Raw genomic sequence first — 15,935 nt, forward strand, 5'->3', positions numbered from 1 at the left:
CACACACATAGATATAAACGTATTCTCCGTTGAGATATTGCAGCCGCTGCTGTGTCCAGGCCCAGGAGCCTTAGCACTGTGCTGTGATGTCACTCAATACCACTGACATCACTAGGTGTAAACAACATCTCTCCTTTGCTGTGTATGTGACTATGGAGCTGTTTGGTGATGTCGTCTATTACGGCCTTCATAGAAGCAACAGGAGATTGTTGCATCCATCTTGAACCCTCAGAACTACAGTGCTATGATGTCACTCACTTCCACAGGCCTTGCAGAGTGTAAACAACAACAACCCAGCTTTGTTGTGTATGTAACCAAAGGGATTTGTGATGTCACCTAGAACCTTCACAGCAGCGACAGCTTTATGAGGAGCATCAGCACTGCTCTGCCTGAGCAGAACCATCACCGCCATAGGTTGTCAAATAACCCGGATTTAACCCACACAGGTAAGTCCAATGGGGTGCAGGCATGTCCTCTATGCTTACAGCTTCCCGTGGGTGTTGGTTTGATACCGTTTGGGGACAGCCAAGGAGGCATCTGCAGGCAACAAAGGTAGGTGTGTGCTTGTGTGTGTGTTTCCTATGCAGATCCTAAGCCCAGTGTCACATGCAAGTAGGAGGAGTAAGAAGGGTTCCTGGCAAATCCGGGTTATGGATTGCATTTAAAAAGGCCCCGTGGGAGTGCAATGGGCCCCTGTCTTGCTGCTTAGCAATAATGGTATGGGTTTAGGTTCTGCTGTGTGTACTGGTGGTTGACTGCCCCCCAGCCCAGAGTGTGCATGGAAAATTGTCTGGCAGCCTCCCTGACAGCAAGCAGTGATAGTGCCCATGAAGGGGACCTTGTTGGGCCCGCCCCTTTCACGGTTATCGCTTCTCGGCCTTTTGGCTAAGATCAAGTGTAGTATCTGTTCTTATCAGTTTAATATCTGATACGTCCCCTATCTGGGGACCATATATTAAATGGATTTTTGAGAACAGGGGCCGATTTCGAAGCTTGCTTCCGTCGCCCTATGCATTGACCCGATATGGCAGTATCTTCGGGTACAGTGCACCACCCCCTTACAGGGTTAAAAAGAAAGATTCCTACTTTCATTGCTACCTGCTTGCTGGCTAGCCAGCTAGCCAGCCCTGTGGGCCTTGCTGCTGCAGCCAAAAAACAAAAGGTGGTGCTGCTGCTGCTGCTTCTGCTGCTTCTGCTTGTGTCTGGCCGCTGTTGGAGCGTCCAGGCACAGGACTTCTGCTGCTGCTGACTAAATGGCCTCCTTAATTGGATCATTTGAGTAGCCAGCACACCTGTGCAGGTAGGGCATGACATGATAGGCAGCTGCCTTGATAGCGGGTGGGTGCTGAATGTTCCTAATTGACAAAATAAGATTAATGCTTATGAAGAAATATAAAATCTCATCCCTTCCCCAATATCGCGCCACACCCCTACCCCTTAATTCCCTGGTTGAACTTGATGGACATATGTCTTTTTTCGACCGTACTAACTATGTAACTATGTAACATAACATGGGGGGGGGGGGTCTCCTGGCTGTTCACACAGGTGTGTCATTGCTGTACATTGACCATGCATTGCTTCTGTGGTATTGCAAAGGCAAAGACAAATGCTTCCAGCCATCCATTGCACTAATGGATTGGTCATCAGCTGGCTGTCTATGTCCCGCATCAATATAGACCAAAGTACAGAGGGTTAGGCTATGCTATTGTGCACCTACCTGATGCATCAGAAGGTGCGAGGCCCTTGCTAAATTCTGTGCACAGACTTTGAGATCTATGCTTTAGACTGTATCTAAACCTGCTCCAACATGGACTGACATTCTGGCCTACTTTCAGCCGATGCGACTTGTCTGTCGCTGAACAGTCGCTTTTTATGTATTCAGCACCTATGTATAATGTTGTAAAAATGCTCTAGAAGCTAAAGTCGCAGAAATGTCACACATATTTGGCCTGCAACTTTCTGTGCGACAAATTCAGACAGGAAAAATCAGTATAAATCCTTAGAAAAGTATCCCCCAGTGTCTCCATCTGCTGGCGGTATTGAATAAGCATTGCTGCACTGATGGGGTATGCATTAGACGAAAAAAAAGAAGAAAAAGAAGAATAATACGCCCAGAAAAGAGGCGAAAAGGAGAAAAACGTAAAAAAACGTGAAAAAAAAGTAAGAGGAAGAGAAGGGAAAAAAAGGTGGAAATGGGTTTAAAAGTGATTTCGGCGGAGAAATATATATATATATATATATATATATATATATATATATATATATATATATATGCGCACACACACACATAGATATAAACGTATTCTCCGTTGAGATATTGCAGCCGCTGCTGTGTCCAGGCCCAGGAGCCTTAGCACTGTGCTGTGATGTCACTCAATACCACTGACATCACTAGGTGTAAACAACATCTCTCCTTTGCTGTGTATGTGACTATGGAGCTGTTTGGTGATGTCGTCTATTACGGCCTTCATAGAAGCAACAGGAGATTGTTGCATCCATCTTGAACCCTCAGAACTACAGTGCTATGATGTCACTCACTTCCACAGGCCTTGCAGAGTGTAAACAACAACAACCCAGCTTTGTTGTGTATGTAACCAAAGGGATTTGTGATGTCACCTAGAACCTTCACAGCAGCGACAGCTTTATGAGGAGCATCAGCACTGCTCTGCCTGAGCAGAACCATCACCGCCATAGGTTGTCAAATAACCCGGATTTAACCCACACAGGTAAGTCCAATGGGGTGCAGGCATGTCCTCTATGCTTACAGCTTCCCGTGGGTGTTGGTTTGATACCGTTTGGGGACAGCCAAGGAGGCATCTGCAGGCAACAAAGGTAGGTGTGTGCTTGTGTGTGTGTTTCCTATGCAGATCCTAAGCCCAGTGTCACATGCAAGTAGGAGGAGTAAGAAGGGTTCCTGGCAAATCCGGGTTATGGATTGCATTTAAAAAGGCCCCGTGGGAGTGCAATGGGCCCCTGTCTTGCTGCTTAGCAATAATGGTATGGGTTTAGGTTCTGCTGTGTGTACTGGTGGTTGACTGCCCCCCAGCCCAGAGTGTGCATGGAAAATTGTCTGGCAGCCTCCCTGACAGCAAGCAGTGATAGTGCCCATGAAGGGGACCTTGTTGGGCCCGCCCCTTTCACGGTTATCGCTTCTCGGCCTTTTGGCTAAGATCAAGTGTAGTATCTGTTCTTATCAGTTTAATATCTGATACGTCCCCTATCTGGGGACCATATATTAAATGGATTTTTGAGAACGGGGGCCGATTTCGAAGCTTGCTTCCGTCGCCCTATGCATTGACCCGATATGGCAGTATCTTCGGGTACAGTGCACCACCCCCTTACAGGGTTAAAAAGAAAGATTCCTACTTTCATTGCTACCTGCTTGCTGGCTAGCCAGCTAGCCAGCCCTGTGGGCCTTGCTGCTGCTGCAGCCAAAAAACAAAAGGTGGTGCTGCTGCTGCTTCTGCTGCTTCTGCTTCTGCTTGTGTCTGGCCCCTGTTGGAGCGTCCAGGCACAGGACTTCTGCTGCTGCTGACTAAATGGCCTCCTTAATTGGATCATTTGAGTAGCCAGCACACCTGTGCAGGTAGGGCATGACATGATAGGCAGCTGCCTTGATAGCGGGTGGGTGCTGAATGTTCCTAATTGACAAAATAAGATTAATGCTTATGAAGAAATATAAAATCTCATCCCTTCCCCAATATCGCGCCACACCCCTACCCCTTAATTCCCTGGTTGAACGTGATGGACATATGTCTTTTTTCGACCGTACTAACTATGTAACTATGTAACATAACATGGGGGGGGGGGGGGGGTCTCCTGGCTGTTCACACAGGTGTGTCATTGCTGTACATTGACCATGCATTGCTTCTGTGGTATTGCAAAGGCAAAGACAAATGCTTCCAGCCATCCATTGCACTAATGGATTGGTCATCAGCTGGCTGTCTATGTCCCGCATCAATATAGACCAAAGTACAGAGGGTTAGGCTATGCTATTGTGCACCTACCTGATGCATCAGAAGGTGCGAGGCCCTTGCTAAATTCTGTGCACAGACTTTGAGATCTATGCTTTAGACTGTATCTAAACCTGCTCCAACATGGACTGACATTCTGGCCTACTTTCAGCCGATGCGACTTGTCTGTCGCTGAACAGTCGCTTTTTATGTATTCAGCACCTATGTATAATGTTGTAAAAATGCTCTAGAAGCTAAAGTCGCAGAAATGTCACACATATTTGGCCTGCAACTTTCTGTGCGACAAATTCAGACAGGAAAAATCAGTATAAATCCTTAGAAAATTATCCCCCAGTGTCTCCATCTGCTGGCGGTATTGAATAAGCATTGCTGCACTGATGGGGTATGCATTAGACGAAAAAAAAGAAGAAAAAGAAGAAGAATACGCCCAGAAAAGAGGCGAAAAGGAGAAAAACGTAAAAAAACGTGAAAAAAAAGTAAGAGGAAGAGAAGGGAAAAAAAGGTGGAAATGGGTTTAAAAGTGATTTCGGCGGAGAAATATATATATATATATATATATATATATATATATATATATGCGCACACACACACATAGATATAAACGTATTCTCCGTTGAGATATTGCAGCCGCTGCTGTGTCCAGGCCCAGGAGCCTTAGCACTGTGCTGTGATGTCACTCAATACCACTGACATCACTAGGTGTAAACAACATCTCTCCTTTGCTGTGTATGTGACTATGGAGCTGTTTGGTGATGTCGTCTATTACGGCCTTCATAGAAGCAACAGGAGATTGTTGCATCCATCTTGAACCCTCAGAACTACAGTGCTATGATGTCACTCACTTCCACAGGCCTTGCAGAGTGTAAACAACAACAACCCAGCTTTGTTGTGTATGTAACCAAAGGGATTTGTGATGTCACCTAGAACCTTCACAGCAGCGACAGCTTTATGAGGAGCATCAGCACTGCTCTGCCTGAGCAGAACCATCACCGCCATAGGTTGTCAAATAACCCGGATTTAACCCACACAGGTAAGTCCAATGGGGTGCAGGCATGTCCTCTATGCTTACAGCTTCCCGTGGGTGTTGGTTTGATACCGTTTGGGGACAGCCAAGGAGGCATCTGCAGGCAACAAAGGTAGGTGTGTGCTTGTGTGTGTGTTTCCTATGCAGATCCTAAGCCCAGTGTCACATGCAAGTAGGAGGAGTAAGAAGGGTTCCTGGCAAATCCGGGTTATGGATTGCATTTAAAAAGGCCCCGTGGGAGTGCAATGGGCCCCTGTCTTGCTGCTTAGCAATAATGGTATGGGTTTAGGTTCTGCTGTGTGTACTGGTGGTTGACTGCCCCCCAGCCCAGAGTGTGCATGGAAAATTGTCTGGCAGCCTCCCTGACAGCAAGCAGTGATAGTGCCCATGAAGGGGACCTTGTTGGGCCCGCCCCTTTCACGGTTATCGCTTCTCGGCCTTTTGGCTAAGATCAAGTGTAGTATCTGCATTTGGTCTGGTCGGAAGGTGTCTGTGGTACCCCGCTTCTCGGCCTTGGGGGATTGTCTCTCCTTACGGAGCGACTTCACCCCCTTGCTGCTATTGGGGAGCGGGCTTAGTCCACAGACAACGGGTTGCGATCCCCCTGTCTCTGGGACCTTGTGTCTCAGAAGGCATTTTCGGTACGTTGAGCGTTACCTGTAGCTTCGGAAGCACCTAGGGTACCCCCGACCTCTGCCTTGGGTAAGGGTTCCGCTTTTATAACGGGATTCCGAGCCCCTGCTGCTATTGGGGAAGGGGCTTAGTCCCTGGGTGTGGAAGATGCCGTTCTCCTGGGCTTTCCCCTCTGGGGAAATGTCGATGCGAAATACCATCCGCATAGAGGTGTCGGAGAGCCATCGTCAGTTGAAGAACCTCCGCTTCATTGCGGAGGTGATTCTTCTTGACTACTTCCGCCTCAATAGGGAGGACATCCTGTGTCTAAATGACCAGGAAAGCCGTGGCCTGTATACCGTCACCTTCACGGCCACGGCGTGTTGCGATAACATCTATGCAACCTTGTCTGGTGCGGACCAGAGGGACGATCGACTCGACGGTCTTTCGTTCCAGTTCCTCTATGGTGAGGAACATATACCGTTGGTGGTGGCTATGCACAGCCCTCATGTGACCACGGAGGATATAGCCACTTTTCTTCGGCGATACTGCGAAGAGGTGCGGTTCGCAAACAAAATCTTGAACTCCGTGCGGTTCTGGAACGGCAAGAGGAAGTTCTGGGTCAAGCTCCGTAAGGATCCCGGTGGTATTGGGGGTCTTTGCCATCCGCCCCCAAATTTTGCCATCGGGAGAGTTCGGGGCTTCCTGTTCTATCCTCAAATGCCTATGTATTGCCGAAATTGCTTGAGGTTTGGCCACACCCAGGAGACCTGCGGCGCGGAGCGTGTGATTCGCTGCAATAGGTGTGGCCAAGAAGGTCACATAGCCTCAAGATGTAGCCATTCGATAAGGTGCAACCTCTGCGGAGAGGAAAATCACGATTTTAATTCCTGTCCCCATAAAGCAAAAACTACGATGGGTGGGTCAAGGCTGGGCCCACCCAAAGAGGGGACAGGACAAAAGACGTCCTTTTTTAAGATGCCCAAACCCCAGATGGCAGGTACTGATGGGTCCAGGCCCAAGACCTCTGGTGCTCCATCGGGGGGCCCACCGGTGGTAGTGCTAGGGGGAGGCCATGGGGATTCCACGAAGCCCGGGCGGGTGATCGAGTTTACTGCCCGGGAAATTGAAAGACGTCGATCGACTTCCTACCTGGCTCAAGAGCCCGCCGAAACTTCTGAAGGGGGCTCACCTGTGGCGGGTGGCAGCCGACGGGCCTCGGTGGGGGCAAAGGTGGACCCAAAATTACAGCATAAGCCAGGTACTGGCTTGGCCCAGGGTCGCCCTGCTCCGGACGAAGAGGCCCCGGTGAAAGCCCGCCGGAAGGGGAGCCAGGTGGCCAGGTCTGAGCCCGGTCCTGTTACTCCGCCTATACAGGACAGGGCCAAGAAGACAAGTGGCGCCAAACCAGGGTTTGCTGCCCCGCCAGCAGTGGACCCGGTGGGTAAAACTGGCCATCGTCGATCGATGGGGAAGTTGGAGCAACAGTCCTCAGCAACGCTTGCTGGGGAACAAGCGATGAAAACTTCCCAAGGTAGCGGCAAAGGTTCCGGAAAAGAGGCCTCACAGGCCCCTGTGCAGCAGTTCCAGTCGTCAAATGATGAAAGAAGACGCAGATCCATCAGCCGGGGGCCAGAGATTACATCGAGTGAGAGCAACACAGAGGATATGGACAGCAGTGTGACATTTAAAAGACAAAGAGAAGAAGAAGAGGAAGACATTCAAAGGAAAGCGGCGTGCCGTAGTTCGGACGAGAGCGAGCTCAGGGTCGGGGCATCATCGATCTCAAGCTCCGACCCTCAGAACATCAAGGAGCTGATGACCCCGCAGGCGGGGGATGACGGTACGCAGCTTATTATTGACTTTGATTCTCCAAGCACGGACTCTCCATAAACTATGCCTATCCCTGTAAAAATTGCCTCACTCAATGTGAGGTCCTTAAAGAGCCCTGATCGCAGGGCTGCTTTATTTTCTTATCTAGAGACATGTGACTTTGACCTTTGCCTGCTACAAGAATGTGGAATCCCTAGTAAAATGGACTATAAAGACTTAAAAGAAGACTGGAAGCTGGGCCCATCCATATGGTCCGGTGCAAATGACTGTCGTTCTGTGGGTGTTGGGCTGCTCTGCCGAGGCCAGTCCTTTTCTATTCATACAGTAACTGAGATTGTGCCTGGCAGAGCTCTTTTAATTCATCTATATTTTAATGGACTTTTAATTCGTGTTTTAAATGTGTATGCCCCTCCTGATAAACAGGAGCGGGCAGAACTATTTGAAATTTTACCACTGTTTTGTGTTGGGTCTTCCCCCCTGCTGGTGGGAGGTGATTTTAACTGCATACGTGATGGGGAACACCGGCAGGGTGGGGATATTAATCGTAAAGACCGCACTTCTTACCTGCTTAAAAATTTTATTGATGATTTTAATTTGAAAGATTGCTGGAAGGATCTCTTGCCGGAGGACCCGGGCGCCACATGGTCCAATGGAAGAGTGAGCTCCAGAATCGATTTTATTTTTTCCTCTAGAGCTTTTAAACCCCTGAAATGCACGCTCGAGCAGAATATCTTCTCTGATCATAAGCTCCTCTTGGTGGGCCTGGAGCTAGAGGGGGAGCAAAAAGCAAAAAGGGGCCTCTGGAGATTAAACACCACACTCCTAGAGGACCCTGAGATAAAAGAGGAGTTTGTGCGGACCTACCAGTGCTGGCAATCACAAAGAAAACCCCACGAGCCTATGCTGCACTGGTGGGAGGGCACCAAATCTAAAATCAGATTTTTTTTTATCAAAGCAGGTAAGAAGAAGGCAAAAATGGAAAAACAGTGGTTTTATGTTCTTAACATGCGTTTAAATGTACTTTTTAAATTGAAAGAAGCTGGTATGGATGTAGAAAATGATATTTTAAACCTTAAAACTGAAATAAAACATGCCATAGAAAAGAAAGGGAAACAAATCATTTTTAACTCGCATGTGCAGCACCTGGAGGAGGGCGAGAAATGTTCCCGTTTCTTTTTTAAAAAAGTGATGAATAGGAGGGATATCATCCAAAACCTTGAGGGTAAATCCACTCCAAAAGGCATGTTAGATGCAGTTTTTAACTTCTACCAGCTTCTTTTTAATAAGAAAGATCTTAATCCATCCTTTTTAGAACATGTTCTTAATTCCCTTGATTTTAAGCTAGATGTTTTAGACCAGGAGGTTTTATCCCGTGATCTTAACTTAGATGAACTTTTATTTGTTTTTAAAAGTTTTTCTAGTGGGAAGGCCCCTGGGGAAGATGGTTTACCCATCGAATTTTATTTAGCTTTTTGGGATATTTTAAAGGATGATATGGTTTTATTGTATAAAGAAACTTTTATTGTTAATGAACTTCCCCCTTCCTGGAGGAGGGGGATTGTATCATTACTTTTTAAAAAGGGTGAAAAGGATATGCTAAAAAATTGGCGCCCCATCACACTTTTAAATGTCGATTATAAAGTTTTAGCCAAGTTATTAGCTGTCCGTTTTAAACCTTTTATTCATAAATTAATTCACCCAAATCAGGTTTGTGGGGTACCTGGAAGGTCTATAGCTGAATCCCTAAATATTTTAAGAGATGTTTTATGGTATTTTAAGGATAGAAATCAAACTGTAGCAATTTTATCCTTAGACTTTGAAAAAGCCTTTGATAGGGTCTCCCATGAATACCTGTTTTTAGTTCTTAAAAAGATGGCAGTGCCTGAAACGATTTTAAGCCGAATCATGCTTTTATACCGATCCTGTTTTAGTCAAGTCTCTGTTAATGGCTTTTTAACCAGCGGTGTTCCTCTTTTATCAGGTGTCAAACAGGGCTGCCCCCTGTCCCCACTCCTTTTTATTTGCGCAATCGAACCACTGATGGCCCTCCTCAGAAAAGACCGGGTAGTAAGAGGCGTACCGATACCTGGTGGAGGAGGGACCCATCTAAAGGTGTTGGGGTACATGGATGATGTCACCATACTGTGCCCGGACTCTCCATCCATGAGGGGGGCATTGAGGAACACCAGCTATTTCTGCGAGGTCTCTGGTTTTAAGCTAAACACAGATAAATGTGACTGTTTTTATATTGGCTCCTGGGATTCATCCATCACCCCAGGAGTCACAATGCAACAGGATCAAATTAAAGTTTTAGGTATTGTTTTTAACCAGGTCAATGATGGGAGCCCTAACTGGGATTCAGCTATAGCTAAGATGGAGAAGAAGATTTTAATGTGGAATCTTAGAAACCTTACCATGGAGGGGAAGATTTTAATAATAAAGATGGTTTTACTCCCTATTATGCTATACATTGCCATGGTATTTCCTCCATCTATTTTATACATTAAAAAAGTAACTAGAATTGTTTTTACTTTTTTATGGGGTTCAAAAATGGAGAAATTAAAGCGTGATTTTATGTACAAAAGTAAAGATAATGGCGGGAAAGATGTTCCTAACCTTTTTACTTTCTTTTACATAAAGTATTTCTGTTTCTGTTTTAAAATTATTAAATCCGATGGCATTTTTAGCTGCTTTTTAAGGTACGCTACGGGCATGGTTTTTAAAAGATGGTTGCGCATCCCTCTGAACGCTCCGGTGCTTCTGTGTCCCCCAAAACATTATGTGGTGTTGGAAAAGACAGTCAGGCTCCTAGGTCTCCAAGATTTGGAGCCTGACATACTGGGGGACCAGAGAAAGGTATCAAAGGTCCTCAGGCGGAGTGAGGTTACCCTGGCAGTGTCCAATTTCACACAGGCAAGATCCAAAAAGGTATGGCGGAACGTGTACGGGAAGTTTCTGGCGAATGTACACAGGGATCTTGCCTGGGCAATCGTCCACCAGTGCCTCCCTACTCGTGAGTTCCAGCACAGGCGAGGACTGGTGGCGAGAGCCAAGTGCCCGAGAGATGGCTGCGGAGTGGACGAAACGGTGCTGCACATATTTTGGAACTGCCCTTTTGCACGGGAGCTTTGGAGGAAGGTAGGCCCACTTTTGAAGTGGGCCTGCGGCCTAAAAGATTTTAATCACGAATGTGTCTTTTATGGTCTTTTTAACTGCCCCAATTTTAAACAGCAGATGATCTGCTGGATGATTATTAATTGTTTTAAAAATGCCATCTGGAAAGTTAGGAACATCTTACTTTTTAAACATGATTTTATTGATGTTAAAAACTGTATAAAGCTGGCCCTGAGTGAGATGTACATCTATTACCTAAGAGACAAGAAACAGTTGGGGGCCAGCGAGGCAGCATCCATGTGGTGTCTGCCTCTATGGAACGAAATAACAATATAATCAGGTTTTATGACATTTGTATAATGTTTTATCCTGCCATTTCTATTTTTTCTCCTTTTATTACTGGTTTTATTATTTGTATTTTAAAACTTTTGTGAACCTTTTATTATTTTGCATTTTAAATTCTGTATGGTTTCTTATTTATTCAATAAAATTTTGTTGAAACCTTATCTGTTCTTATCAGTTTAATATCTGATACGTCCCCTATCTGGGGACCATATATTAAATGGATTTTTGAGAACGGGGGCCGATTTCGAAGCTTGCTTCCGTCGCCCTATGCATTGACCCGATATGGCAGTATCTTCGGGTACAGTGCACCACCCCCTTACAGGGTTAAAAAGAAAGATTCCTACTTTCATTGCTACCTGCTTGCTGGCTAGCCAGCTAGCCAGCCCTGTGGGCCTTGCTGCTGCTGCAGCCAAAAAACAAAAGGTGGTGCTGCTGCTGCTTCTGCTGCTTCTGCTTCTGCTTGTGTCTGGCCCCTGTTGGAGCGTCCAGGCACAGGACTTCTGCTGCTGCTGACTAAATGGCCTCCTTAATTGGATCATTTGAGTAGCCAGCACACCTGTGCAGGTAGGGCATGACATGATAGGCAGCTGCCTTGATAGCGGGTGGGTGCTGAATGTTCCTAATTGACAAAATAAGATTAATGCTTATGAAGAAATATAAAATCTCATCCCTTCCCCAATATCGCGCCACACCCCTACCCCTTAATTCCCTGGTTGAACGTGATGGACATATGTCTTTTTTCGACCGTACTAACTATGTAACTATGTAACATAACATGGGGGGGGGGGGGGGGTCTCCTGGCTGTTCACACAGGTGTGTCATTGCTGTACATTGACCATGCATTGCTTCTGTGGTATTGCAAAGGCAAAGACAAATGCTTCCAGCCATCCATTGCACTAATGGATTGGTCATCAGCTGGCTGTCTATGTCCCGCATCAATATAGACCAAAGTACAGAGGGTTAGGCTATGCTATTGTGCACCTACCTGATGCATCAGAAGGTGCGAGGCCCTTGCTAAATTCTGTGCACAGACTTTGAGATCTATGCTTTAGACTGTATCTAAACCTGCTCCAACATGGACTGACATTCTGGCCTACTTTCAGCCGATGCGACTTGTCTGTCGCTGAACAGTCGCTTTTTATGTATTCAGCACCTATGTATAATGTTGTAAAAATGCTCTAGAAGCTAAAGTCGCAGAAATGTCACACATATTTGGCCTGCAACTTTCTGTGCGACAAATTCAGACAGGAAAAATCAGTATAAATCCTTAGAAAATTATCCCCCAGTGTCTCCATCTGCTGGCGGTATTGAATAAGCATTGCTGCACTGATGGGGTATGCATTAGACGAAAAAAAAGAAGAAAAAGAAGAATAATACGCCCAGAAAAGAGGCGAAAAGGAGAAAAACGTAAAAAAACGTGAAAAAAAAGTAAGAGGAAGAGAAGGGAAAAAAAGGTGGAAATGGGTTTAAAAGTGATTTCGGCGGAGAAATATATATATATATATATATATATATATATATATATATATATATGCGCACACACACACATAGATATAAACGTATTCTCCGTTGAGATATTGCAGCCGCTGCTGTGTCCAGGCCCAGGAGCCTTAGCACTGTGCTGTGATGTCACTCAATACCACTGACATCACTAGGTGTAAACAACATCTCTCCTTTGCTGTGTATGTGACTATGGAGCTGTTTGGTGATGTCGTCTATTACGGCCTTCATAGAAGCAACAGGAGATTGTTGCATCCATCTTGAACCCTCAGAACTACAGTGCTATGATGTCACTCACTTCCACAGGCCTTGCAGAGTGTAAACAACAACAACCCAGCTTTGTTGTGTATGTAACCAAAGGGATTTGTGATGTCACCTAGAACCTTCACAGCAGCGACAGCTTTATGAGGAGCATCAGCACTGCTCTGCCTGAGCAGAACCATCACCGCCATAGGTTGTCAAATAACCCGGATTTAACCCACACAGGTAAGTCCAATGGGGTGCAGGCATGTCCTCTATGCTTACAGCTTCCCGTGGGTGTTGGTTTGATACCGTTTGGGGACAGCCAAGGAGGCATCTGCAGGCAACAAAGGTAGGTGTGTGCTTGTGTGTGTGTTTCCTATGCAGATCCTAAGCCCAGTGTCACATGCAAGTAGGAGGAGTAAGAAGGGTTCCTGGCAAATCCGGGTTATGGATTGCATTTAAAAAGGCCCCGTGGGAGTGCAATGGGCCCCTGTCTTGCTGCTTAGCAATAATGGTATGGGTTTAGGTTCTGCTGTGTGTACTGGTGGTTGACTGCCCCCCAGCCCAGAGTGTGCATGGAAAATTGTCTGGCAGCCTCCCTGACAGCAAGCAGTGATAGTGCCCATGAAGGGGACCTTGTTGGGCCCGCCCCTTTCACGGTTATCGCTTCTCGGCCTTTTGGCTAAGATCAAGTGTAGTATCTGTTCTTATCAGTTTAATATCTGATACGTCCCCTATCTGGGGACCATATATTAAATGGATTTTTGAGAACGGGGGCCGATTTCGAAGCTTGCTTCCGTCGCCCTATGCATTGACCCGATATGGCAGTATCTTCGGGTACAGTGCACCACCCCCTTACAGGGTTAAAAAGAAAGATTCCTACTTTCATTGCTACCTGCTTGCTGGCTAGCCAGCTAGCCAGCCCTGTGGGCCTTGCTGCTGCTGCAGCCAAAAAACAAAAGGTGGTGCTGCTGCTGCTTCTGCTGCTTCTGCTTCTGCTTGTGTCTGGCCCCTGTTGGAGCGTCCAGGCACAGGACTTCTGCTGCTGCTGACTAAATGGCCTCCTTAATTGGATCATTTGAGTAGCCAGCACACCTGTGCAGGTAGGGCATGACATGATAGGCAGCTGCCTTGATAGCGGGTGGGTGCTGAATGTTCCTAATTGACAAAATAAGATTAATGCTTATGAAGAAATATAAAATCTCATCCCTTCCCCAATATCGCGCCACACCCCTACCCCTTAATTCCCTGGTTGAACGTGATGGACATATGTCTTTTTTCGACCGTACTAACTATGTAACTATGTAACATAACATGGGGGGGGGGGGGGGTCTCCTGGCTGTTCACACAGGTGTGTCATTGCTGTACATTGACCATGCATTGCTTCTGTGGTATTGCAAAGGCAAAGACAAATGCTTCCAGCCATCCATTGCACTAATGGATTGGTCATCAGCTGGCTGTCTATGTCCCGCATCAATATAGACCAAAGTACAGAGGGTTAGGCTATGCTATTGTGCACCTACCTGATGCATCAGAAGGTGCGAGGCCCTTGCTAAATTCTGTGCACAGACTTTGAGATCTATGCTTTAGACTGTATCTAAACCTGCTCCAACATGGACTGACATTCTGGCCTACTTTCAGCCGATGCGACTTGTCTGTCGCTGAACAGTCGCTTTTTATGTATTCAGCACCTATGTATAATGTTGTAAAAATGCTCTAGAAGCTAAAGTCGCAGAAATGTCACACATATTTGGCCTGCAACTTTCTGTGCGACAAATTCAGACAGGAAAAATCAGTATAAATCCTTAGAAAATTATCCCCCAGTGTCTCCATCTGCTGGCGGTATTGAATAAGCATTGCTGCACTGATGGGGTATGCATTAGACGAAAAAAAAGAAGAAAAAGAAGAAGAATACGCCCAGAAAAGAGGCGAAAAGGAGAAAAACGTAAAAAAACGTGAAAAAAAAGTAAGAGGAAGAGAAGGGAAAAAAAGGTGGAAATGGGTTTAAAAGTGATTTCGGCGGAGAAATATATATATATATATATATATATATATATATATATATATATATATGCGCACACACACACATAGATATAAACGTATTCTCCGTTGAGATATTGCAGCCGCTGCTGTGTCCAGGCCCAGGAGCCTTAGCACTGTGCTGTGATGTCACTCAATACCACTGACATCACTAGGTGTAAACAACATCTCTCCTTTGCTGTGTATGTGACTATGGAGCTGTTTGGTGATGTCGTCTATTACGGCCTTCATAGAAGCAACAGGAGATTGTTGCATCCATCTTGAACCCTCAGAACTACAGTGCTATGATGTCACTCACTTCCACAGGCCTTGCAGAGTGTAAACAACAACAACCCAGCTTTGTTGTGTATGTAACCAAAGGGATTTGTGATGTCACCTAGAACCTTCACAGCAGCGACAGCTTTATGAGGAGCATCAGCACTGCTCTGCCTGAGCAGAACCATCACCGCCATAGGTTGTCAAATAACCCGGATTTAACCCACACAGGTAAGTCCAATGGGGTGCAGGCATGTCCTCTATGCTTACAGCTTCCCGTGGGTGTTGGTTTGATACCGTTTGGGGACAGCCAAGGAGGCATCTGCAGGCAACAAAGGTAGGTGTGTGCTTGTGTGTGTGTTTCCTATGCAGATCCTAAGCCCAGTGTCACATGCAAGTAGGAGGAGTAAGAAGGGTTCCTGGCAAATCCGGGTTATGGATTGCATTTAAAAAGGCCCCGTGGGAGTGCAATGGGCCCCTGTCTTGCTGCTTAGCAATAATGGTATGGGTTTAGGTTCTGCTGTGTGTACTGGTGGTTGACTGCCCCCCAGCCCAGAGTGTGCATGGAAAATTGTCTGGCAGCCTCCCTGACAGCAAGCAGTGATAGTGCCCATGAAGGGGACCTTGTTGGGCCCGCCCCTTTCACGGTTATCGCTTCTCGGCCTTTTGGCTAAGATCAAGTGTAGTATCTGTTCTTATCAGTTTAATATCTGATACGTCCCCTATCTGGGGACCATATATTAAATGGATTTTTGAGAACGGGGGCCGATTTCGAAGCTTGCTTCCGTCGCCCTATGCATTGACCCGATATGGCAGTATCTTCGGGTACAGTGCACCACCCCCTTACAGGGTTAAAAAGAAAGATTCCTACTTTCATTGCTACCTGCTTGCTGGCTAGCCAGCTAGCCAGCCCTGTGGGCCTTGCTGCTGCTGCAGCCAAAAAACAAAAGGTGGTGCTGCTGCTGCTTCTGCTGCTTCTGCTTCTGCTTGTGTCT

The 15,935-nt window shown here is 46.3% G+C and overlaps 5 non-coding genes and 1 pseudogene across 5 annotated transcripts; all 6 read left to right on the forward strand.

Moving 5' to 3' along the window:
* The first annotated feature begins 865 nt into the window (after window positions 1-865).
* Window positions 866-1,056, forward strand: LOC130309963 (U2 spliceosomal RNA). The gene has a single exon (XR_008858531.1). It is a non-coding gene; the product is annotated as a U2 spliceosomal RNA (small nuclear RNA).
* Window positions 1,057-3,145: 2,089 nt separating this feature from the next.
* LOC130309983 (U2 spliceosomal RNA) lies at window positions 3,146-3,336 on the forward strand. Its single transcript, XR_008858551.1, has one exon. It is a non-coding gene; the product is annotated as a U2 spliceosomal RNA (small nuclear RNA).
* Window positions 3,337-5,423: 2,087 nt separating this feature from the next.
* LOC130309991 (U2 spliceosomal RNA) lies at window positions 5,424-5,572 on the forward strand (annotated as a pseudogene).
* A 5,458-nt stretch (window positions 5,573-11,030) lies between these two features.
* Window positions 11,031-11,216, forward strand: LOC130309988 (U2 spliceosomal RNA). The gene has a single exon (XR_008858557.1). It is a non-coding gene; the product is annotated as a U2 spliceosomal RNA (small nuclear RNA).
* A 2,091-nt stretch (window positions 11,217-13,307) lies between these two features.
* Window positions 13,308-13,498, forward strand: LOC130309984 (U2 spliceosomal RNA). Its single transcript, XR_008858552.1, has one exon. It is a non-coding gene; the product is annotated as a U2 spliceosomal RNA (small nuclear RNA).
* Window positions 13,499-15,590: 2,092 nt separating this feature from the next.
* On the forward strand, window positions 15,591-15,781 carry LOC130309985 (U2 spliceosomal RNA). Its single transcript, XR_008858553.1, has one exon. It is a non-coding gene; the product is annotated as a U2 spliceosomal RNA (small nuclear RNA).
* Window positions 15,782-15,935: the final 154 nt, after the last annotated feature.

Source organism: Hyla sarda, unplaced genomic scaffold (assembly GCF_029499605.1).
Source record: "Hyla sarda isolate aHylSar1 unplaced genomic scaffold, aHylSar1.hap1 scaffold_1544, whole genome shotgun sequence".
Classification (NCBI taxonomy): domain Eukaryota; kingdom Metazoa; phylum Chordata; class Amphibia; order Anura; family Hylidae; genus Hyla; species Hyla sarda.